Raw genomic sequence first — 25,802 nt, 5'->3', positions numbered from 1 at the left:
CTAGCATAGAGGGGACCCTATGGCCTTCAGCCCACAAGGTCTCCTCAATATTATGGCATAGAGAGAATCCTATGGCCCTGGGTCCATAGGTTGCCAAAAAAACCTCATGAAGGGTTTCTTCAAAACATATAGGATATGTAGAACATAGAGAGTTACTTACTAGCATAGGGGGGACCCTATGGCCTTCAGTCCATAGGGTGCCAATATAGAGCATAGATCGGTTCTTACTAACATAGAGAGACCAAATAGTGCTTTATACATGTGGCCATAGAGTGCCAAAACAACATTGAAGGTTTTTTCGAAACAATGAGGACACCTTGTGGCCTTGGGGCCATAGGATGTCAATATAGAGCATAGAGCATAGAGAATACAAGGAACCCTATGGCCTTCAGGCCACAGGATGTCAACGTAGAGAAAACAGAGTTTCTCACTAGCATAGAGGGGAACCTATAACCTTCAGCCCACAAAGTCTCCTAAATAGTATTTTTACTAGCATAGAGAGCACCCTATGGCCCTGGGTCCATAGGTTGCCAAAAAACCATCATGAAGGGTTTCTTCAAAACATAGAGGGCACCTTGTGTCCTTGGGGTCATAGTATGTGTAGAGCATAGAGAGGTTCTTACTAACATACAAGGGACCCTATGGCCTGAATTAGGGTGCCAATATAGAGAATAGATCGGTTCATACTAGCACAGAGCGGACCCTATGGTCTTCAGGCCAAAGGGTGCCAATATAGAACAAAGATGAGTTCTTACTAGCATAGAGAGACCAAATAGTGCTTTATACCTTGGGCCATAGGGTACCAAAACAATGACGGTTGTTCAATGGCATAGAGAGCACCCTATGGTCTTGGGTCCATAGGTTGCCAAAAAACCCTCTTGAAGGGTTTCTTCAAAACATAGAGGGCAACTTGTGGCCTTGGGGCAATCGGATGTGTAGAGAATAGAGAGGTTCTTACTAGCATACAGGGGACGATATGGCCTTCAGGCCATAGGGTGCCAATATAGAGCATAGATCGGTTCTTACTAGCAAAGATCGGACTCAATGGCCTTCAGGCCAAAGGGTGCCAATATAGAGCATGGAGAGGATCTTACTAGAATATAGGGGACCATATGGCTTTCAAGTCATATGGTGCCAATATAGAGAAAATAGTGTTTTACTAGCATATAGAACATCCTGACCTAGGGGGATTGGTTGTCAAAAATCCATCATAGAAGGGTTCCTATGGCCTTCATCCCACAAGGTATTCTCAACATAGAGCAAATAGTATTTTTCATTGGCATACAAAGCACCCTTGGGGCCCTTGAGGCCAACCCTATGGCCTTCAGGCCTTAGGGAGCTAATATAGAGCATGGTGCTTTATATCGGCATAGAGAGCTATGGCCCTAGGGACATAGAAAAACAATGAGGTGTTTTTGAAAACGATGAGGGCACCTTGTGGTCTTGGGGCCATAGGAAGTCAATATAGATCATAGAGCATAGACGATAGAGCATAGAGCACAAAGAGATTCTTAGTAGAATAGAGGGAAACCTATGACCTTGAGGCCACAGGGTGACATTATTGAGTAAAGAAAGGTTCTTACTAGCATAGAGGGGACTCTATGGACTTCATCCCACAAGGTCTCCTCAATATAGAGCAAATAGTGGTTTTTACTTGCATGGAGAGCACCATATGGCCCTGGGGTCATCGGTTACCAGAAAACCCTCATGAAGCGTTTCTTTAAAACATTGTGGCCACCTTGTGGCCTTGGGGCTATAGGATGCCAATGTAGAGCATAGAGAGGTTGTTACTAGCATGGAGGGGACCCTATGGCCTTCAGGCCACATGATGCCATATGGTGTTGGTGTAGAGGCTCTAAAGGGGTATTTAGGCCATTCAAGGGATACTTCTTTGAGGGTCCTCTAATGTCATAAGTGAACATGTGATCACACTACCATAGAGTGGCCTAGGTACACTTGTAGAGCCATTTTGTTGGCACCCTTTGGACCTAGGATGACACTCCAAGTGAGAACTTTATAGACTTATATATTGAGGGCTTTAAGAAAGTCAATCAATATTTAGGTAAATTGAGTAGCACAAAGAAGAATAAGAAGCGAAAGAATGAAGACACAGGTACAAAAATTCAATCTAAGACGCTCAAGGAGAGTCATACTCCCTCACTTGGAGAAAATAGTGGAAATGTGGCCGAAGAAAATCTTTCAGTTATACCCTTACAGACTCAAGAAGCAGGAGATTCTAGTGGACTTGCAACCCTAACAGTTGGAACCCCCTCAGTGGCAGTGGTTGTGGACTCAGCATCCTTAGCTGTGTTGGACTCTATTATACAACCCAAAGAGAAAGATCTTGATAAAAAAGTTTCCAAAACTTCTAAGAGTGGGCTAGATGGATACGTCGGAATTGACCACTATTTTAAATTTGGTGTACAATTTACCCAATTGATCCCAGCTGAGCAATGAAACCTTGCACCAGATGGATATAGATGCAGACCATTGTCAGATGTATATGTGAAATATCTCTTGAAGCAATTTGCAGGGCACTCTAGGCCAGTCTCCAGTGCAACAAACTTGATGCCGTATAGCCCAATTACAAAAATGCCTTTACAAATAGTTGAAGTGCATGGAGACAAGCTATCAACATACCACTACTGGATTCTAGCTGGTCCGCATTCTATCATAGCGGCTAGATCTTTTTTCGTAACAACAGCACTAAGTATGCTTTGAGAAAAGAGTTCTACAAGTTTAGAACTGCAAGGATAGTGGTAGACGCTCCGAAAGAGGTTGCTATTTGAATTTCCAAAATGGAGAACATGGAGAGAATAACATCAATGAAACACCAGCCTTATGTGGAGGTCTTGAAGCATGGCCGTAGTTAATGGCTTGCATATTCTAAACCAACAAAACCCAAGGCAAGTGTTTCTGTCGGTCATCCGAGTCGAGCAGGTTGGGATGTAAGTTCCACTTCCCTATGATTGTTTTTGTTACAAATATGTCTTGAAATAAAGTTAATTTTCTTTTCTTTATTTTGAAGACCTTTGTAAATGTGGAGAACATCGTTCAACCATAAATCATTTGCCAACAAAGAAGCACACATGGTCATGTACGATGATGAAATCTATGATCAGTGGATACACATCTTGGAGAAGCATCAGACATCAACTGCTCGTGGGAGACAACCAAGCATAACAACCTTTAGATGCCTAGCTGGTTTAGAAGATAATGATGTCAAGCTACTACAACAAGAGCTGGCAGATGAGAAGATCTGCTTAGTGAAGCAACCACGTCAAGAGGGCATGCTCGACCTCACTGCACGTGCAACGGTCTTAAAGAAGACCAAGGTTTTTGAGCCTCAAATGTTGATGGCATTTAAAGAGATAGATCCATCAGCAATAGCAATTACTTCATGGGATAAATGTAAGTCTCATTATAACATTACAAATGAGATTTACAAATCTCTCTTCATGAGTTGTACGCAATGGCTAAATCTCCTACTACAAAAAGGAAAGGAGAAAGAGCCAATTCCTGAGATCACTAGGGGATATGTGAAGTGGATCATTGCACAAAATAATGGAACTTCTAGTTTTCAATTCATTTTACCATGAACAATCAAGTGTGTTGGAAAGAATTTGGACGGCATTGAGTTTCTCTGCAGTGAGAATAGCTCTAAAATTCGTGTTGGTGTTTGCATCATAGACACAACACACAAAAGTCTTACATCTAGTGGTTGGAGTGCTACCCAATTTGGTAAAGTAATTGATGGAGTATGTGGGGTAGCACATCAACCATCAGAGTTTTTAATTGCCGACTTAGTCAAGTATCAGGATGCTGCTTCCCTAGAGAAGGCAATTTCTGAAAAAGCTAAATGGTATGAAATGCACGTTCTACCTTTGAGCTCCTTAATGAGATCAAAAACCATCCAAACATGTGCTCTTTGCGAAGTAATTTTTGGGGTTTGGGCATTTTCAGTCAAGGAGAGCAGTACACCAAGTACTCTAGTGTTAAAGAGTCATTGTTGGAGCCAATGCATACTCTCTGCATCAATGACGACGAGTATGATGCTATGACCACGGCAAAATCCTTTTTTGTACGTCGTGCAATAAAATGCATCTGTCTCAAAGAAGATGATCAAGTGATAGAAATCTTCCCATTAGGCTATGGGACTAAAGAGGCACTACAACAACAGAGAAAGGTGATATCAGTTGCATGTAGTAGTGATCAAATGACGCAATTGGAATCTCTTTGCCATTCCATAGTGGAAGAAGACCTTGATCTTAGAAGGTGGGTAGGTGTGGATAACACAGAGGAAGTCAATGCCAAGGATTCAGAGGAAGAAGAAATTGAAGAACCATTGGATGCAAGTGCTGAGGCCATTCTAGAAAGTCTACAGGAAACAGGTTAAGCTAGCCACCCATGATATTACATTACTAATATTTAGATTATTATTATTGTCATTTTATTTTATTTGTCCCATCTCAAATCTGCCCATGATGTTAAAAACATTGATGTTTGGCTCGTTATTTTTCTCAATTTATTTTCTTTGAAAAAATGTGAACTTGTGAGTTTGAGTTTTTTCACAATAAATGAATTAGACTTAAGTGTATGATATTATATGGACATGTTTTGGTAAATAGAATTCTACATTTATATATGGTCATAAGATATATATTATGTAATACTTTAAAGTTCATTGATCATATGAGGTTTGGGAAGAATACACTATGACTTGAGGATCATAGAGTTCTTTGTAGACTTGAGGATCATAGAGTTCTTTGTAGACATGACACCCTATGGCCCTAGTGCCATAGAATCCCCCAAAAGAAAATGGGATACCCTACAACCTTACAGATGTAGGGTGATTACACCGAGTCTCTAAAAAGGCACATAAGCATCTAGGTTACTCTATAGCCTTAGGCCCATAGGGTGTCAACATGGAATCCCCCAAAATAATTTGGCTACCCTACAATCTTACGGATATAGGGTGTTTACATAGAGTCTTTAAAAGGGCACATAAGCATTTGGGCTAGTCTACAGCCTTAAGGCCATAGGGTGTCAACACAGCTATCCTACAATCTTATGTATATAGAGAGATTACATAAAGTCTCTAAACGGGCACATGAGTATTTGGGCTATTCTAGAAGGAAACATAAGTTATCCAAGAGCATTTGGGATACCCTAAGGCCTTAGGGCCATAGGGTGGTGACATAGAATCTCCACAGGGGCACTTAAATCACCCCATGGATGCAAATCACCTAGCTCTTACGGACACATCTTATAAAACATCACATGACACCCTATGGCCTTTAGACCATAGGTTGGCTATTCTAGTTCACCTAAAGACTCCTTAAGTATTTCAAGAACATTTTTCGTTGGCCTTATATCTTGTGTCCATATACATGCATTAGGGACATATATTTATTATCTTGTGATTAAGGTTTAATATTCTATTGAGAATGAAATAAGCTAGAAAAAACTAAAAAGTATTTAGTCCTCAAAATTCCAAAATGAGAGTTTGAACAATTGATGTACGATCATTTTTTGTTGGGTGTAAGTTCTTCTATTGTGAATTGATGGTGTAACCGTTTGAGATAATTATCTTTGTATTGCAACTAATTAGATTAAACATATTCGCTTTGAAATAATTATCTTTGTATTGCAACTAACTAGATTAAACATATATTCAACATTTGTTGTAAATGCCAATTATTTGCTTAGATAGTAAAATCGAGTATAAATGGTTATTGAAGCATTTGTCCTTTTGGATTATGTGAAGATCTAGTTCTTTGATTGTAACAAGATGTTATTCAAAGATATAAAGTGCGAGTATTTTGTTCTAAACTATGATTTTGTTTCTCTTCTAGATGATGCAGAGAACTGGGATTTATATCTTGAATATTTTGCAATAGAAGGAAGCTAGGACTAGTAGAATTTTTTAGCTTGTCATGTAGCAATCGGAACATTGTATCAAGGTTTTTTGAAAATAAATGATTGTATAATGTATAAACATTGTTTAAGTTTGTAAATTGGAAGTAGAAGGCAATGCAAGTTCCAAAACATGTGCAATGCCATAAGGAGAATCCAACACAAATACTTTTGCCCCTCAGGATTTGTAAATCCAAGTGCATGGTGAGCCGGACCTTCCATTCACCAACAGATCTTTTGGTGGACCTTCCATCCACCAACAGATCAATGCATTTGTGAATTAAAGTACTTGCAAATTTGATTTAAATGTTTGAATGTTATGATGATATTTGAAGGCAAAGACCCCTTCAACTGTGTGGCAAAGCAACAAATGTATGATGTATGATAATGATACAATTTTGTATATCGTGTTGCATATTTATCGCAGTATTAACTTACACATTTTGCTAGCATAGAGGACACCCTATGGCCCTAGGACCATAGGATGCCATCATATCCCATGTACAATTTCTCTTTTACCATAGAGGACATGTTATGGATCTAGGGTCATAAGACGCCAACATAGTGCATAAATGGCTTCTTATAAGTATACACGTAAACATACTGCATAGAGGGAATTTTACTAGCATTAAGACCGCCCTATGGCCTTGGGACCATAGGGTGCCAACATAGAGCATAGGGGGCTTTTTATTAGCACCTTGTTGTCCTTGGGACGCCATAGTGCCATAAAGTGGTTTTTTTATATATAGTAGAGAATTCTCACACACATGATACGTTGGTCACTATCTAGCCCTTGGACCATATGATAGTAGCATAGAGGACACCCTATAGCTCTAGGGTTTCCTTCTATCCTTAGGGCCATACACTGCCAACATATAGTATACATGGTTTCTTCATAGAGAAAACCTTTTAGCCCTACGCAATAGAGTGGAAACCTAGACCATATAATGTATCCTACTAGCATAGAAGGCACCCTATGACCGTGAGGCCAAAGAGAACCAATTTAGGGCATAAAGGGTCTCTTCCTAAGTTGAAGGGCACCTTGTGGCCCTAGGGCCATAGGGTGTCAACATAGTCAAATGGGGTGTAAACTTAGAGCATAGAGGGTTTCTTACTATCATGGAGGACACCCTGTGTCCTTGGTGCCATAGGGTGCAAACATATAGCATGGAGGGTTTCTTGCTAGCATAGAGAGCACCCTATGGCCTTGGGGCCATATGATTCCAACAAAGAGCATAAACGGTTGTTTGATGACATAGAGGATAGCTTATTTGCCTGGGGCCATATGATACAAAATAAAAGAGTCTTAAGAAGGGCACCTAGGCCACTAAATCACCATGGGGCCATAAGGCGGTCTTTGTGGGGAATGATCCTAAAGGGTTCCTTGGTTATCCTATGGACTTTGGGCCATAGGCTACCAACATAGAGTTTAGATGGTTTCTTACTAGCATAGAGCTCACCTTGTGGCCTACGGTCTTTAGATTCTAATATAGAGTTTCAATGGTTTCATACTAGGCGTAAGGGGAACCCTATGGCCTTGGGGCCATAGAGTGTCAATGTAGAGCGCAGAGGTTTCCTTTCTAGCATAGATGTCACCATGTGGCCTAGAAGCCATTTGATGCACCCTATGGCCCGAGGGCTGTAGGTTGTCAATGTAGACAAGGTTTCTTAGTAGCATTATAAAGGGTACCTTGTGGCCCTCAAATCTCCATAGGGTGCCAACATAGAGTGTAAAGGGTTTTTCTTACCATCATAGAGGACATCCTATGGCCTTGGGGCCATAGGGTTTCAATATTGAGCATAGAGGATTTCTTACTAGCATAGAGGCTACCTTGTGGCCCTAGGCCCATAGGGTGCAAACATAGAGAATAGAGGATTTTTTACTATCATACAGGGTACCTTGTGGCCGTAGGTCCATAGGGTGCAAACATAGAGCATAGAGGATTTGTTACTAGCACAGAGGGCACCCTATGGCCCAAAGGCCATAGAGTGACAACATGTAGCATAAAGGGTTTCTTCCTAGCATAAGAGGCAGACCTTGTGGCCCTCGGGTCATAGGGTGCCAACATAAAGCATATATGGTTTCTTACTAGTGCTCATACAGGGCATCTTGTGTCCCTATGACAACCCATGGCCTTAGGGCCATAGGGTGACACATAAATAAAGTACCATATGGTTTGAAGCCATATAACTATTTATATGTTGAGACCTCCCAACAATCCGAACCCTATGGACTTGAAGCCATAAAGAGACATATTTTGGATTATCTTAAAGTCATAGAGATATCTACAAAGAGAACTGTATGGCCTGAAGGCCATCAGAAACATAGTAAAGGAAATCATCCAATGCAAGAAGATCATGGAAATAGAAAATGAGACTTCTGCTCTAGAGCTTAAAGGCATAAATATTTCTCCAAGTATACATCTAGGCGCCACCATCATGGACAAAGAACTAATGCAGCTAGATAAAGATGAGGAATCTCTAGACAATAAGGAGCATAAAAATAAATTCATGTAGATGTGTTGTCAGTTAGTAAATTTGCTATTTGCGATTAGTTTTTTCTAAGAGTGTGAGAAAAAAGAGTTATCAAAATGTAGATACTTTGGAATCTAAAATTAAGTGTTCTTTAAACTTGCATTCCTACAACGAGATATTGCGGCTGACAAAGTTTTACTCGAGATTGTTGGTATAGAGGATGCTAATGCCATTGACCCTACTGAAAAAGATTCTATCAATCTCCATGTCAACCAAAGAGTTTCTGACGAAGATGACAAGAATCTACAAGTCTTTAAAGGTCAACTGCTACAATGACTGGAGATAAATTTAAAGAGTAACCCAATGGAAGAAGACAGTGAAAGTTCCAGAACATGTGCAAGGGAAGAAGAAGAATCTAATGAAAATATTCTAGTAGCCCAAGAGTTGGGAATTGGATTGCATGACACCACAATGTAAATAGAAGGTTTTTTTTTCCTGAAAAGCTCTTTTAATTTTGGAGTATTAACTTACACATTTTGCTAGCATAGAGGACACCCTATGGCCCTAGGACCATAGGATGCCATCATATCCCATGTACAATTTCTCTTTTACCATAGAGGACATCTTATGGATCTAGGGTCATAAGATGCCAACATAGTGCAAAAATGGCTTCTTATAAGTATACACGTAAACATACTGCATAGAGGGAATTTTACTAGCATAAAGATCGCCCTATGGCCTTGGGGCCATAGGGTGCCAACATAGAGCATAGAGGGATTTTTATTAGCACCTTGTTACCCTTGGGACACACATGATACCTTGGTCACTATTTGGCCCTTGGGCCATATGATAGTAGCATAGAGGACACCCTATAGCCGTAGGGTTTCCTTCTATCCCTAGGGCCATACACTGCCAATATATAGTATACATGGTTTCTTCATAGAGAAAACCTTTTAGCCCTACGCAATAGAGTGGAAACCTAGACCATATAATGTATCCTACTAGAATAGAAGGCACCCTATGACCCTGAGGCCAAAGAGTACCAATTTAGAGCAGAAAGGGTCTCTTCCTAAGTTGAAGGGCACCTTGTGGCCCTAGGGAGCACCCTATGGCCCTAGGGCCATAGGGTGTCAACATAGTCAAATGGGGTGTAAATTTAGAGCATAGAGGGTTTCTTACTATCATGGAGGACACCCTGTGTCCTTGGTGCCATAGGGTGCAAACATATAGCATGGAGGGTTTCTTGCTAGCATAGAGAGCACCCTATGGACTTGGGGCCATATGATTCCAACAAAGAGCATAAATGGTTTTTTGATAGAATAGAGGATAGCTTACTTCCCTGGGGCCATATGATACAAAAATAAAAGAGTCATAAGAAGGGCACTAGGCCACTAAATCACCATGGGGCCATAAGGTGGTCTTTGTGGGGAATGCTCCTAAAGGGTTCCTTGGGTATCCTATGGCCTTTGGCTACCAACATAGAGTTTAGATGGTTTCTTACTAACATAGAGCTCACCTTGCGGCCTATGGTCTTTAGATGATAATATAGAGTTTCAATGGTTTCATACTAGGCGTAAGGGGAACCCTATGGACTTGGGGCCATAGAGTGTCAATGTAGAGCGCAGAGGTTTCGTTTCTAACATAGAGGGCACCATGTGGCCTAGGAGCCATTTGATGCACCCTATGGCCCGAGGGCTGTAGGTTGCCAATGTAGACCGTAGAGTTTTTCTTTCTAGCATAGAGGGAACCTTGTGGCCTAGGGGCTATTTGGTGCTCCCCTAGAGCATACAAGGTTTCTTAGTGGCATTATAAAGGGTACCTTGTGGCCCTCAAGTCTCCATAAGGTGCCAACATAGAGCGTAGAGGGTTTTTCTCACTAGCATAGAGGACATCCTATGGCCTTGGGGCCATAGGGTTTTAATATTGAGCATAGAGGATTACTTACTAGCATAGAGTCTACCTTGTGGCCCTAGGTCCATAGGGTGCAAACATAGAGAATAGAGGATTTATTACTATCATAGAGGGTACCTTGTGGCCGTAGGTCCATAGGGTGCAAACATAGAGCATAGAGGATTTGTTACTAGCACATATGGAACCCTATGGCCCAAACGCCATAGAGTGATAACATGTAGCATAAAGGGTTTCTTACTAGCATACAAGGCAGACCTTGTGGCCCTCGGGTCATAGGGTGCCAACATAAAGCATATATGGTGTCTTACTAGTGCTCATAGAGGGCATCTTGTGGCCCTATGACAACCCATGGCCTTAGGGCCATAGGGTGACCCATAAATAAAGTACCATATGGATTAGAGTCCGTATATCTATTTATATGTTGAGACCTCGCAACAATCCTAACCCTATTGCCTTGAGGCCATAAACATATATATTTTGGATTCTCTTAAAGTCATAGAGATATCTACAAAGAGAAACGTATGGCCTGAAGGCCATAAGAAACTTAGTCAAGAAAATCATCCAATGCAAGAAGATCATGGCAATAGAAAATGAGACTTCTTCTCTAGAGCTTAAAGGCATAAATGTTTCTCCAAGTATACTTCTAGGCTCCACCATCATGGACAAAGAACTAATGTAGCTAGATAAAGATTAGGAATGTCTAGACAATAAGGAGCATAAAAATAAATTCAATGTAGATGTGTTGTCAGTTAGTAAATTTGCTATTTGCGATTAGTTTTTTCTAAGAGTGTGACAAAAAAGAGTTATCAAAATGTAGATACTTTGGAATCTAAAATTAGATGTTCTTTAAACTTGCAGTCCTTCAACAAGATATTGCGGCTGACAAAGTTTTACTCAAGATTGTTGGTATAGAGGATGCTAATGCCATTGACCCTACTGAGAAAGATTCTATCAATCTCCATGTCAACGAAAGAGTTTCTGACGAAGATGACAAGAATCTACAAGTCTTTGAAGGTCAACTGCTACAACGACTGGAGATAAATTTAAAGAGTAATCCAACGGAAGAAGACAATGAAAGTTCCAGAACATGTGCAAGGGAAGAGGAAGAATCCAATGAAAATATTCTAGTAGCCCAAGAGTTGGGAATTGGATTGCATGACACCACAATGGAAGTAGAAGGCAATGGAAGTTCCAAAACATGTGCAACGCCAGAAAGAGAATCCAACACAAATATTTTAGCACCCCAGGATTTGGAAATCGAAGTGCATGGTGAGTCAGACCTTCCATCCACCAACAAACCAATGCTGACTATAATAGTGAGCTTGTGTGGATTGTTCGTGAGGAGATGCTGGCAAAAGTCCAAGAAAATGAAGAGCTTAAAGTTTGGACATGAGCATATTGTTCTTCGTCCAGGATGCATTGAGTTTTTAAAGGCTCTATTTAGCAATTTCAATGTAGGGATATGGTCAGCTGCTAATGACATGCATGTTGTGGACATCATCAAGATTTTAGAAAAGGAAGCTAAAGAAAAATTTCCATTCTTTATGATCTGGGGGCAAAGCCAATGTCAACCATGCGTAGAATCAAGGATCACTCGCTTAGATAATCGAGGAGTAGAAGCACTTTTCAAACCGTTGGCTATTGCATCATCAAAATTTGGACTTGATGCAAGAAGATTGCTTCTTGTAGATGATGAACCATTAAATGGATGTGTGAATCCTGCATTGAATTGTATTTTTCCACCATCATTTAATGTTGATGATGAGGAGGATAATATCCTCCTTGGGGAGCTGCTACCATATATCAAAGCTCTCAATCATGTTAATGACATTCGGACAGTTATAGGGTCTCATTTATATAGACAAGCACCCATTGCTCAAGGTCATGAGCTTTATAACCGTATACACAAGGTTGCTGCAGAGTGGAAGGAGAGAAATCTATTTTTTCTAGGAAAAACCTACTCCACAGGAAGGCTACCAGAAGTTTCTCGTCCTCTTAACGATGAGAAAGGTACAACATCTAGCACTAGTGGAATGCCCATTCGAAGTCAAGACAATAAACTTTCAGCACGTGATCGAGAAAAAGTAAGGGTCTTAAAGAATATCAAATCATTATCAGCCTTGAAAGGTACAGAAGCAATCATGCTTGCCCAAAAATTGGGATACAAGGAGCAAAGTACATGAAGCCAGGAATTATATAAAGCATCTAAAAATTCAGTATGATCTCAAATAGCCCTATATCAAGAAATGATGGAGCAATGTTTTGTAACATTTTGTCATTTACAAAGATCTTTATGTACTCAGAGACTTTGTTAAAGTGCTTAGGGTTTCAAGATATATGAAGATGTAAATGATTAATAGTTTTTTAAATTGTCTTTCAATACTATAAGTAACTTCTGAGTTTCATGTGCCAAATGCTCTTTTTTTTAAAAGCTTTTATAGTTGTTTTCTTTGAAATTTGAGTTCACTGTTCCATCAAGGACAATCTACATGCTCATAAGGTTAAATCTTGCTCTATAACCTTGGGGGAATTTCTCTTTATGGTCTCAACACCCTATGAATCTAAGGCCATAGGGTCATAGTTTGGCATGTGTTCTTGCATAGGACTTACTAAGTGTAACCACAAATTAGCACCCTGTGTCCCTAAGGTCTTCAACACACTTAAGATCTCTATATTAACTTTTTTTTAAAAATAATTTCAAGGCTTCTAAGAAAAAATGTTTTGCTATTAGACTATCACAAAATAGAGGAGCTCCCTTTCATATTACATCAAATATCACATTCAAACCAAGAGCAATGGTTTCATTATCTACCAACATCTTTCAAACAGGACAAAAGAATGATTATCTTGGATTTAGAGGGTGTGCTTCTTGCAACATTTGAGCTTCAATCAAGGCCAACTTGGACCAAGTACATGTGCATTGTAGAAGATAACAATGAGGTGTATGCGGTGCGTCCAGGTGCAGAGTATTTCTTAAGATTTTGCTTTGAGTTCTTTGAGGTTTGGATTTGGAGCTGCCATCATTTACAAAAAGCTCAACACATAATCAAGATCTGTTTTCCTACACGAAGTCACAAATTCAAGATGATTATGGATAACCAGTGCTGGCAAAATTCAATTTTCATGATCGGTTACAAAAGAGCCTATCACAAAAATCTTTCGACCATATGGAAGCTATTTGATTATTTAGATGGGGGTAACACTATAATATTTGATGATAGTCCATATAGAGTGATGTGGAATATGCAAGGATCTTATATGATTTTTCCAAAGTTTTGGAACCAACGTACTCAATTGCTTCAAAGTTTTTTAAAAGATGAAATTGTTCCATGGTTATGTGGATGGTTGTATGCTAAAGACAAGAGAGACTATACCATAAGAAATTTTGTAATGTTCCATCTTGATCGTGAGACTCACTATGTAATGCAATGTTATATGTCTCAAAGGACTCAAAATCTCAAGAGAAGGAGGCCATTTTAAGTGTACTAGTTAAGTATTCTAAATAGCATCTACCAAGTATTTGGCAATGTGTAATTTTTAAAATTTAAACCTGATGGAATGTTGTGGGATATCTTGAAACATCTTTAAACTGTTTTTTTAATGAAGTGCATCCTATTGTTAGGAGACTTCTCTCATTCAATTTCTTTGGTTTCATTGTTTGATGCTTCTATGGTATTGTTAACTTTTTCTTCTTATTAATTGTCTTTATTAAGTGATCCAAACAATCAGAATTTCTTGACATTTGGTAGTGTTACAAAACGGTGTCTTTTGAACACCCTCAATCTTGGAGATATCATACTTTTTCTAGTTAGTCTTTTATTGTACATGCGATGAAGACCATCATTTTTATGAAACTGTCAAGTTGGTGGTAATGTTTATGTTTATACTTTATACTATTTTGACATAATCAATGTATACAATTCTTATTATTCACATCAAATGGCGTTTTTTAACACCTCCTTTTTTTTGAGACACAATCTCTAAAACCTTTGAGTGAAGTTTTAAACCATGTACTTGATGTAGAAAATCTTCATCTTAACATTGATTCTTTGGCACAAACTTATATTAGGAGTTTTTATATTGTATTTTTATGTTAAGAAATAATTTCAAAGTTAGAATTATAATAGTTTATCTAAGTAAGTGCCTCATCTAACTTTGTATAGTTAAATAAAATACCAAATGTAATTATAGGTGCAATAGATGACATCTTATGGTCTTAGGGCCAAAGGATACTCTATAGTATTGTTTAGATTTTTTAATTGTTTGTGAACATATATCATAGAGGGTTTTTCTCACTACCATAGAGGATATCCTATGGCTTTGGAGCCACATGGTCTCAATATTGAGCGTAGAGGATTTTTTACTAGCATAGAGGGTACCTTGTGGCCCTAGGTCCATAGTGTGCAAACATAGAGTATAGAGGATTTCTTACTAGCACAGAGGGCACCCTATGGTCCAAGGCCATATGGTAACAACATATAGAATAAAGGGTTTCTAACTAGCATACGAGGCACACCTTGTGCGCCTGGGGACATAGTGTGCCAACATAGAGCATAGAAGGGTTTCTTATTGGCATAAACAAAATCTTGTGGCCCTAAGACAACCTACAGCCTTAGGGACATAGGGTGGCACATAAATAAAGTCCCATATGGCTTTGAAGGACTAGACCTCTTTATACGTTGGGACCAGCTAACAATCCTAACCCTATGGCCTTGAGTTCATAAAGAGACATATTAAAGTCATAAACATGTCTACAAAAAGCACCATATGGCCTTAAGGCCATAGGTGCAATAGATGGCATCTCATGGTCTTATAGCCATAGGATACTATATAGTATTATTTTGACTTTTAAGTGTGAAATATTAGTTTGAATGTTGTTTAAATTATCATGTATTTAAAACTTGATAGCACGCTACAAAACCATGACCAAGTATTTTGTTATACATGGATTAAGGTCACCAAATTATGACAAGAGTGTTTAATAGTATTTGCCTTTACATATTATCTTTTTTAATTGATGTAATCAATCTATATGCTGCTTTAAAATCATATCAATTGGTTTTTTTGACACCTCGTTTTTTGAGAAGATACTTCTAGAAGCATTTGTTGAATTTTGAAAAGCACTGATGTCATACAAATCCTCTTTCCGAAAACTATATTGGAGGTTTATTCTTAAATTTTATAGTAGATAAATTAAAATAAACTCATACAATCATGATAATTTATCTAAATTAAAGGCAACTAAAGCTTAGAAATCATTAAATAACACAATCCTAGCATACACATTTAGAATTTTGGAAATGGGATTTTCCCAAATTATCTAAAATGGTGTTACATAAGGAATCCACTCACAATGGCTTTTCTCTCCCCCCCTCTTTGCAAGTGAGACATCTACAAACAAGAATGTGTCTCTATAACTCCTCCAACTCCTCGATGAGGGGCTCGTGGTAGACATCAATATTTGACACTTTATACTTCCCTGGCACATGCAAGGAAAGAAGTATATTGCCCTCCTTGTTTGTCTCTCATGGTGGAATATTGTAGTTGACGATCACCATAGGCTAGTGGGTCAACGAAGTAGACTTAGTGACAAAGGGGTTGAAACCGTCACTTGCTAACCCAAGCCTCAAGTGTCGAGGCTCCAACCCAAAATCTAGACATTTAGTTTTGATGTGCCTCCATATAGGTGAATCGGCATGGACTCACATCATTCCATCATTTGAGAAATGGTTGGCATGCCATGCAAGAAGCTCCACGATAGACCTAGTTTTAAACATGTATTGAGTGCAAGGAATTAATGAAAAATGTCTCAATACCTTGCTCACTCCGGTCTTGTGATTTCTTGCTTCCCCGCACAAAGGACATGAGGTAGCATGTTCGTGCTCATTGTAGTATAGCATGCAATAATTGATGCACACATGGATGCGCTCATACTCCATTCCAAATACAGTGACATACGATCTAGCTTGGTGACAATCTGGAGGCATCTGGTGATATTTTGACAACATTTTGCCCATCAAACTACAACAAACAGGCGCATTAATACAATTTCAAGGAGGTGGGACCATAAAGTGAGAGAGAGATGTATAAAAATTCATATTTCAAGCTTACCCAAGGAGTGCATCGGCACTTGCATTGCGTCAAACGAATTTTGCTTGCAAGTTGAGGACTTTCAACAAGAAAAAGAGAAGCGAGTACTGTGCACCATTGTAAAGAGGTATTTGAGCACTCACCAACAATTTGTCCTCTATTGCCGCTACTCCTTGAGTGTGTGGCTGTCAATCCTTCTAACATTAGCTTGTGTGTAGAAGAAAATAGCATAGAAATAGTGAGCATTTCATTAGAACAGATTTCTAATAAGCATAGCAAGATTGCTTGGATGGAGAGAGCAACAAAAAGCATAACACCTAGTTAGATAGGCATGAACAATACTTCAAAAGAGAGATAAATTAAGCTGTTGACAATAGTTGAGGACCCGATTTACATGGAGCCAGTCCCCCCTCCAAAAGGCTTTGTATTATAGGTTTCCCCCATCAAGGGAGACATTTTACAATACAACTCTTTGTGTTCGTTCAATAACTAGCTAGCTATGAAGATGGAAACTTCAAGCACTAAGCAAACACTTATAAAACACAACATCAATTCCCTCACGGTCTTAGACCCAAAAGCTCACACACCTTTGAAGATGGTGAGAGCTAGCGGGGTATGAGAGTAGATTGACAAGAATAAGGAGTAGTCTTACAAGAAAGAAGTACATCTCCTCACCTAATCACTCATAATAGCTTATCATAGCTTAGTAATTAGCATGGTAGAGGGATGAGCATGCATTGAAGCTTGGCTCTTGGTTGGATTTGCATCACAAATCCAGGAGTTGTTGGTGTAGGCCTCCCTTCTCACAATCTTGGAGTAGGTGATGAGCTTTCCATTAAAGCTTGAGAAGGAGAGAGAGAATTTTCTTGCTTCACACATGAGATTGTGTGAGTCTATGTGTGATAATGACTTACCAAAATCAGCCCCCTCTCTCTCTTGGTCGACCCCTCTTGCAAATTACTCATACTGGCACCCCATTGGACCCCTCTACAAAGCTTAGCCAATGAAAATGGAGAAGCATAAGTGATAGCCTTCTGACATGTGTCCCCCTTTCCCATTTTGTGAGAGCTTTAGGTAATTAAATAATGCAACTAAACTCTCATTGGACCCCTTTGTCTTCTGGCCAATAGGGATCCGGCAAGCCATTGGGCTGCTGAATGCTCATTGGACCCCTTGGCATACTGTCCAATAGTCTTCTAGAGAGATTAATTCTCATTGGTTCTTTTATTAAGTGTTTTTAAAAGAATTAATCTAGATTTACTCTAGTCTAATTATCATTGGCCCACCTCTATGGACATCCAATAGGATTTGAGTGCACCTTGTAGGCAATTCGGTTAGGGAGCGGACATGTGTCCATTATGCCCTTTGCGCAAAGGGAAGCCTTTGAGTGTGTGTGTGTGTGTGTGTGTGTTATCACACAAGATTATCTCTGTTCCCCTACCTTTAGGGCTCGCCCCCTCCTCTTTAGGAGTCATAAAAGACTTTTTGGTGATCACTAAACCGTCCAATTCCACTAAGGTTGAACCATTGGACATAACCTTTGAATTTTGGAACCTTAGCATTTTGGAAGTCTTAATGGGCTAAACCTTAGGGTCTTTGAAGCCCATTTTTGCACAATGCTCTTTTGCAGATGCCCCCCTGTTGGATCCCTATTTTATTTGTACATTTGCTTACTCTAGGGAAGCATTGTAAGCATTGAAAAGATTTAGGTTATCCTTTAATTGTATGCCTTATATCCATCTAGCATCTTCAAAAGGATAATTATTAAACTTAATAAGATACCGTCGGATAGTCTTATCGCCTCTTAATACCTTGTCTTCATGACGGAGAATGGACTCGGGCTGTAGCACCTCTTCTTGGTCCTCGATCTCTGATCGGTCTTCAATAGTTGGGTCTTCAGGTGGCTCTCCTTTGTAAGGCTTTAGTAGGCTCACATGGAAAGCATTGTGTATGAGCCAATGGCTGGGCAACCTGAGTTGATAGGCCATCTCAGTGATTGCTCTAGGAGTCTGGAAGGGACCATAGTACCTTTTCGCTAACTTAGCATAGGACTTTTGGTGTCCCGTAGGATTCTTGCCCGTCGTGTGCCTTAATCAAGCCTTGGGAAATTTAAGTAAGACCCAATCATTTTCTTTAAAGGCTTGGGCTCATCTTTGCTTATCAGCAGCAACCTTTTGCCTTTGTTGTGTGAGAGAGATAGCATCCTTAATCTTTTGAAAAGATTCTTTTAGATCTCGTCTATACTCATCTGCAGCGAAGATCTTCCCATGTACTTTAAGTAGCATGGAGCTTTTGGATCTTCCCTCAATTACCTCAAAAGGTGCTTTTCCCATGGAAGTATGTACAGTGTTTTTGTAGGCATACTCCATTAAGGGTAAGTACTTCTCCCATTGGGACCTTTGATCTACTTTCGTTACGTAGGCTTTTAGTAGATCAATAATTATTAGGCCATCTATTTCACTTTGGCCATCTGTTTGCGCGTGATAGGCCGAAGAGAAGTTTAGCCTTGTCCCTAAATTCTCAAAGAGACCCCTCCAAAAATTACTGGTCATTCTAGGATCTCTATCCAACACTATGGACATTGGCAAGCAATGGTACTTGAAGATTTTTGATATAAAGAGGGTTGCCATTTCATGGGCTTTGATAGTCTTTTTGACAGGTATAAAATGACCTTTTTTGTTGATCTTGTCTACTATCATCCATATTCCTGTATTCCCATGGATAGACTTAGGCAATCCAAAGATAAAATCCATGGATATGCTCTCCCATGGTGAATTAGGGATTGGCAAAGGTTGAAGCAATCTAGGTTGCTTCTCTCTATCAAACTTCATCTTTTGGCATACCACATTTAGAAACATACTCTTGTATGTTTTCTTTCATTGTAGGCCAATAGAAATATGTTTCAATCCCTCACGCAATGAGTTAGTAACACATAGTCTATTGCCATAGAGAAGATAACCATCTTTTAAATTAATGGTCCCTCTTTCTTCCCTAATGCAAGGGCTAAAATCACATCTCTAAAATCGGGATCAATAGCATACTCATCTATCATAGAAGATAGATCATTGTGAGTTGCTATGGAAACCGCATTCACTCTTGGCCGTCTTGAGAGTGCATTGGCTACTTGGTTATGCTTGCCAGCAATGTGAGCAATATGAAAATTAAATTTTGAAAGTAAATTTGCCCACCTCATTTGTTTGTTGGAGAGCTTGGTCTGTGTCATGAAGTACTTAAGGCTTTGGTGATCCGTCCGCAGAATCAAAGGAGTCCCCAATAAATAGTGCTTCCATGAGTCTAAGGTATGTAGAACTCCGAGGATTTCCTTTTCATATATTCCTAGAACTTGCTCAATAGGGTCAAGTCTGTGACTTTCATAGGCTATGGCGTGCCCTTCTTGAAGAAAAATAGCTCCAAGGCAATCACCACAAGTGTTAGATTGGACCTCAAATGGCTTTAAGAGATCCGTCAGTGTAAGCATAGGTGGAGAGATAAGCTTTTTGAAAGCATTGTTCTCCTTGGCATACCATGTATACCTAATGTTTTTCTTTGTTAGGTCATGTAATGGTCCTGCTATTAGTGAGAACTTTCTATGAAGCGTGTATAGTATGTGCACATACATATAAATCTTCTTAATTCATGAAGATTCATTGGATTAGGCCATCCTTTTATTATCTCTTAACTTTGATGGATCCATTTGGATGCCATCTTGAGAGATAATGTGACCTAAATACAGAATCTCTTGTAGGAAAAACTCACTTTTCTTTTTTACAACATAAAGTTTATTCTCTCTTAAGACTTGAAATATTACCTAGGGGTATTGCTTGTGTTTTTCTAGTGAGTTAGAGTAGATGATAATATCATCAAAGAACACTCTAGTAAAGCTTCAATGAGGTCTCAATAGATTCTACATCAAGCGATTGAATGTCACTGGTGCATTGGTCAAGCTAAAAGGCATGACAATGTATTCATAAAGACCAAACGTAGTGCAAAATGCAGTCTTTACAATGTTTTGATCAACTATCCTTATTTGATGTTAGCCTTTTTCTAGGTCAATACTACTGAAGTAGGTCGACCCTTGCAACTTATCAAATAGGTCTTCTACCTATGGAACGGGAAACCTATTCTTGATAGTGATCCTATTTAGTGCTCTATAGTCGACACACATAGGATATGTGCCATATTTCTTTTGCACTAACAACACGGGTGAGAAAAATGGAGATGAGCTAGGCCTAACCATGCCCTTCTCAACTGACTCATGCACTTGCCGCATAATCTCCTCTTGTTGAGCTTGAGAAACTCTTTAAGGAGGTTTATTAGGCGGTGAACTTCCTGGAAGAAGTTTGATTGCATGGTCAACATTGCCTCGTTAAGGAGGTAGTTCACAAGGGATTTCGTCAATAAAAACATCTTGAAATCCCTTGAGAAAATTGGATAACTCTAATTCCTTGTGATTGTTTATATTTTCTTTTGCTAAACCATAAGTTTCATTTTGAGAATCTTTAACAAAAATCATGTACACGGAAATAGATCTCTTTATTAACTTATTGAAAGCTTGCCTATGTACATATCTTTTTCCCTGAACAAAAAGTAGATTTTTGTTTCAGGGAATTTAGCATTGGCAGCCATGCGATCAAACCATGGTGACCCTAGGATTACATCCTCAAGCTTGAGAGGAGAGATAAAGAAGTCCTCTTTGTCCACATAGCTTTGGACATGGAGCCTCAATTTCCTGATTAAGGGAGTGACTGAAGCTTCTTGCCCCTTGAAAGCACCATCGACAGGTAGTGGGTAGGACATCTCCCATCTAATAGGCTTGGATGCCTAGCTTGGTGGCCAAATCTGTGGATATGAAATTGTGAGTAGAACCAGGGTCAAAGAGAATAAAAGAATCATATTATCTTACCTTTCCCCAAGCATGGCATATAGGAGATCCTTTGTGGTGAGCTTCCTCTTCTTGGATTTTAACCAAGGAAGCTGTAGAAGGCTCATGGCGGGTGTTCTTTTGGAAAAAAGTGCGGTATGCATGGCCTTGCTCGCCACATTTGAAACAACACTTATCCTTGCGATAACGCTCAAGCTCTTCAAGAGAGAGTTTGTTTTTGCTTTTGTAAACTCCCTTCTCCTTAGCTTTGTTGTTATTGGAATTGAACTTAGGAGACTTTTGGACACTGTCCTTCTCCTTAGGCTCATTGGAACCCTTGTTTTTCGCGGGCTTAAGATTTCTCTTAGCCCTTGTTTGGAAATTGATTTATGAAGCCACCATAGTATGGTGTATGACCATAGATATGGTGGGTGGCCTTTGGGAGTTAACATACTCCTCCATTTCTTCAGTTAAGCCCGCACAAAATTGTTGTTTCTGCTCTTCCAAATCCATCTTTTTGAAGACCGTGGCTTTGAGATGTAAGTCCCAAAACTTTGTCTACATATTTATGAATGGATTTGTAGGGAGAGAGCTTCAAGATTCACCATTCGGTGAGTACTTTGTCTTTCGCATCGATGACCAAAATCTGCTTCATAATGGAATCTCTTAAAGCTTTCCATGTTTGTGGAGCTTCATTGTTTTCCCATAGGCTAGACCACCATTGCCTGGCGGACTTTTGAAAGTGCATAGCTACATGGTGTAGCTTAGACGACCCCGTGAAGCCCTCATCTCCAAACGCCACATCAAATTGTTGGATGAAAGCCAAGACTTTGTTCGTAGCAGCAAAGGTGCCATCGTAGTTAAGGAAAGAGATGCTCTTTCCTCTATCTTTGAAACTTATTGAGCTTGGGCGACCTCTTCCATGCGGCATAGAATTTCCTATGGACTCTTCTTTTTTATGGTTCAAAAGTTGCACCATTGCTTTCTTCAGAATAATTTGAGGAAGATGGAGAAGTGGGTGACCTCTTTCTCACCTTTTTCTTGCCTTGGTCCTCCTTGTCTGCACCATCACTTTCTTCATAAAAGGAAGAGGATGAAGAAGATAGAGAAGAGGGTGACCTCTTTATCGCCTTTTTCTTCTCTTATATTCTATCATCCCTCTCTGAATTATGGTGTCGAGAGGTGTGTGATGGTCTTCTCCGTTTAGGAGGTGATGGAGAGCGTTTTGCCCGTCGTCTTTGTGGAGCCATCTCTATCGAGATGGCAGGAGACTCACTTATTTGTCCTTCCTTTGGTGGGGGCTCTTGAGTTCTCCTTTGGGAAGGAGATGAGTCATCAAGAAGAAAATTTGTGAGCCCCCAAAACTGGAGAGAGTCCTCTTTTGGAAGTCTCACAAGGACGCTTCCTAGTTATTCTCTCGTCATGGTGGAGATCTTGGAGAATCCCATGAGCACGAAGCTGCCATTGCACTTCACTTTGGAGGGATGGATTGCCCATGTCTTGCTAAAGCATAGAAACAAGGTAGTTAACAAGCAGAGGGGCACCATTAGTAGCATGTTCATTAGCAAAATCAAAGCTATCAACATTAATTTCACTCTCTTTTCATTTTTAGGTGTAATATTTTTAGGTGTACTTTGGCACTTCAAGCCCTAGTTGCTGCTCCTCTTTACCCATTTAAAAAAGCACTCAAGCTATTGTACCCGTGGCTTGAATATCATTAATTGCAAGGAATAGAAGAGAGGGTCTTTCAAGCATTGGCTCTTGTCAAGCTTCTATTAGCTCAATAGTGGTTAAGCCATAGGCAAGCCCCGTAGGACTCCACTATTAAGACCATAGCTCTTGACGGTGGTTCCCCGCTATCCGCACGAAAGTATAAAAATCTCTACTCTACTTACTCAATTGCAATTAACAACAACAACCATTTATAGCTAGCTTGAGGACCTCCCTTCTCGAGCAAGAAAAGAGAAACCTTGTGCTCAATGTAACATTTAGTGGCCTAGTAACTTGTGTGTAGCAGAAAATAGCATAGAGAGAGTGAGCATTTCATTAGAATAGATTCCTAATGAGCATATCAAGAGTTCTGGGATCTAGAGAGCAACAAAAAGTATAACACCTAGTTAGATAGGCATGAAGAGTACTTCAAAAGAGAGAGAAATTAAGCTATTGACAACAGTTGAGGACCATATTTACATGGAGCCGGTCCTCCCTCCAAAAGGCTTTGCATTATAGGTTTCCCCCATGAACGGAGGCATTTTTTACAATACAATTCTTTGTGTTCCTTCAATAACTAGCTAGTGCAGTGAAGATGGAAACTTCAATCACTAAGAAAACACTTATAAAACACAAAATCAATTCCCTCATGGTCTCAGACCCAAGACCTCCCACACCTTTGGAGATGGTGAGAGCTAGCGGGGTATGAGAGTAGATTGAGAGGAAGAAGGAGTAGTCTTAAAAGAAAGAAGTATATCTCCTCACCTAATCAATCATAATAGCTTAGTATAGCTTAGTAATTAGCATGGTAGAGGAGATGAGCATGCATTGAAGCTTGGATCTTGGTTGGATTTTCATCACAAAGCCAAGAGTTGTTGGTGTAGGCCTCCCTTTTCACAAGCTTGGAGTAGGTGATGAGCTTTCCATTAAAGCTTAAGAAGGATAGAGAGAATCTTCTTGCTTCACACATGAGATTGTATGAGTTTGTGTGTGATAATGCTTTGCCAAAATCAGCCCCCCTCTATCTCTTGGTCAACCCCTCTTACAAATTACTCATACTTGTCATGCCAAGGGTAGGACTAGACAGGCACGGCCCGGGCAATGTGCCGGACACACATGTAGTAAAGGGGTCTATATATGGAAGAGGGCCAGGGGCCTATATATAGGATGGTTGGGAGGTTATTCGCATGTCTGTCTACCTATTGGTCTTACATTGGTGTCATGCCAAGGGTAGGACTAGACGGGCACGGCCCGGGCAATGTGCCGAACACACATGCAGTAAAGGGCTCTATATATGGAAGAGGGCTAGGGGCCTATATATAGGATGGTTAGGAGGTTACTCGCATGTCTATCTACCCGCTGGTCTTACATTGGTATCAAAGCTCAGGGGAGAAGGGGGAGGAAGAAGAAGGGGGCATGGAGGCCATGGATCTTCGATCTCTCTCTCTCTCTCTCTCTCTCTCTCTCTCTCTCTCTCTCTCTCTCTCTCTCTCTCTCTCTCTCTCTCTCTCTCTCTCTCTCTTTGGGGTTCATGGAAGCTCGCCCTCCTTTCGGCGAAGAAGGAGCATGGCAGAGTTTTTCATGGATGCATGGCAAGATTTTGTGCTGCAAGGACGGCATGTCTTTTCTCCCTCTCGTGATCGGGGTTCTAGACACCGCCATGGCCGCAGGAATCGGCGTTCTACAAAACCGAAGTCGAGAAGCTTGGTGGGATCGGCTGCTAGCACGCAAAAAGGGAAGCATGTCGACCTGCTCAGAACCCGCCAAGACCGGACTCATCAGGTGCGCCCGGGCATGCTATGCACATCCCATCCCTGCTGCGAGCCCCAAGAAATCCCATGCAGGCCAGCGCGAATGGATTTTTTTCCTGCAGAGTCGCCTGCGTCGCCGCCATGGAGTTTTTCCTCATAGTTTGGATTTAGTGGGTGCCCTAAATTAGGGCACCCCGTCTTGATAGGGGCAGGGATCCGTGGCTCTTGTGAATTGCATGTCAAGGCATGCAACCATGCAGGCACATAGCGCATGGCATGCTTGGCATGCAACCAAGGCCATGCCATACTTCTACAGGGACAAAAAATTCTGGAGTTTTTTCCACTAAAGCAAGCTTCTCAATTTACCGCCGATTGTTCAATAAGCGACGGAACCAACATGGTATGACCATGTCGGCACACGGATATGTAGGTACGGCTGTTCACGGGATCGAGCTTTCCAAGGGAGCTTTCATCACCGAATCAGTTACGATTGCACCTTAAATAAGGATTATGCTTGTGGAAAGCGGTGAACCACTTTGCAAGAAAAAGCCATGCGAGCAAGGCTTCAGGACAACAGTCAAAATGTTGGGCTTGGCCGACTAAGAGCACAATCCTTCAACGGCTATGATGCCTTCATGGATTTTCACCATGATTCCAGGTAGAATTTATCAAGCAAGGCTTGAATGATTCTACTGCAACGCTCTTGTTCAAGGTGCACAGAACTCGGCAGGGCCGACGCACGGTTTGTATTACACTCCTGGAGCATTGAAGTTTCTCACAAGATTCCAAATTGGTTGCGAATTGGGCAAGACCCTGGACAGCATGAAGTGGAGTACTTATTGCACATGTGCTTTGTAACTCTCGTATGCAATGGAATGAATAATCACGGCTATCATTCATAATGCCAAGCAGCATTTATCGGCAAAGAGGCTAGACATAGTTATATGAAGCATGGATTCTCCTGAGTACCTTGATGGAGCACGCTCATCACAGGTTACTTTTTGCTTCAAAGGCAGGGCCAAGGGCCAGTTTTTCATCATCTCAAGGTGACAGGCATGGCATATTACTGGATTTGTTGAGGGCAGCAA

Source organism: Adiantum capillus-veneris, chromosome 9 (assembly GCF_014529385.1).
Source record: "Adiantum capillus-veneris isolate H3 chromosome 9, ASM1452938v2, whole genome shotgun sequence".
NCBI lineage: Eukaryota > Viridiplantae > Streptophyta > Polypodiopsida > Polypodiales > Pteridaceae > Adiantum > Adiantum capillus-veneris.
This window is presented reverse-complemented; position numbering follows the sequence as displayed.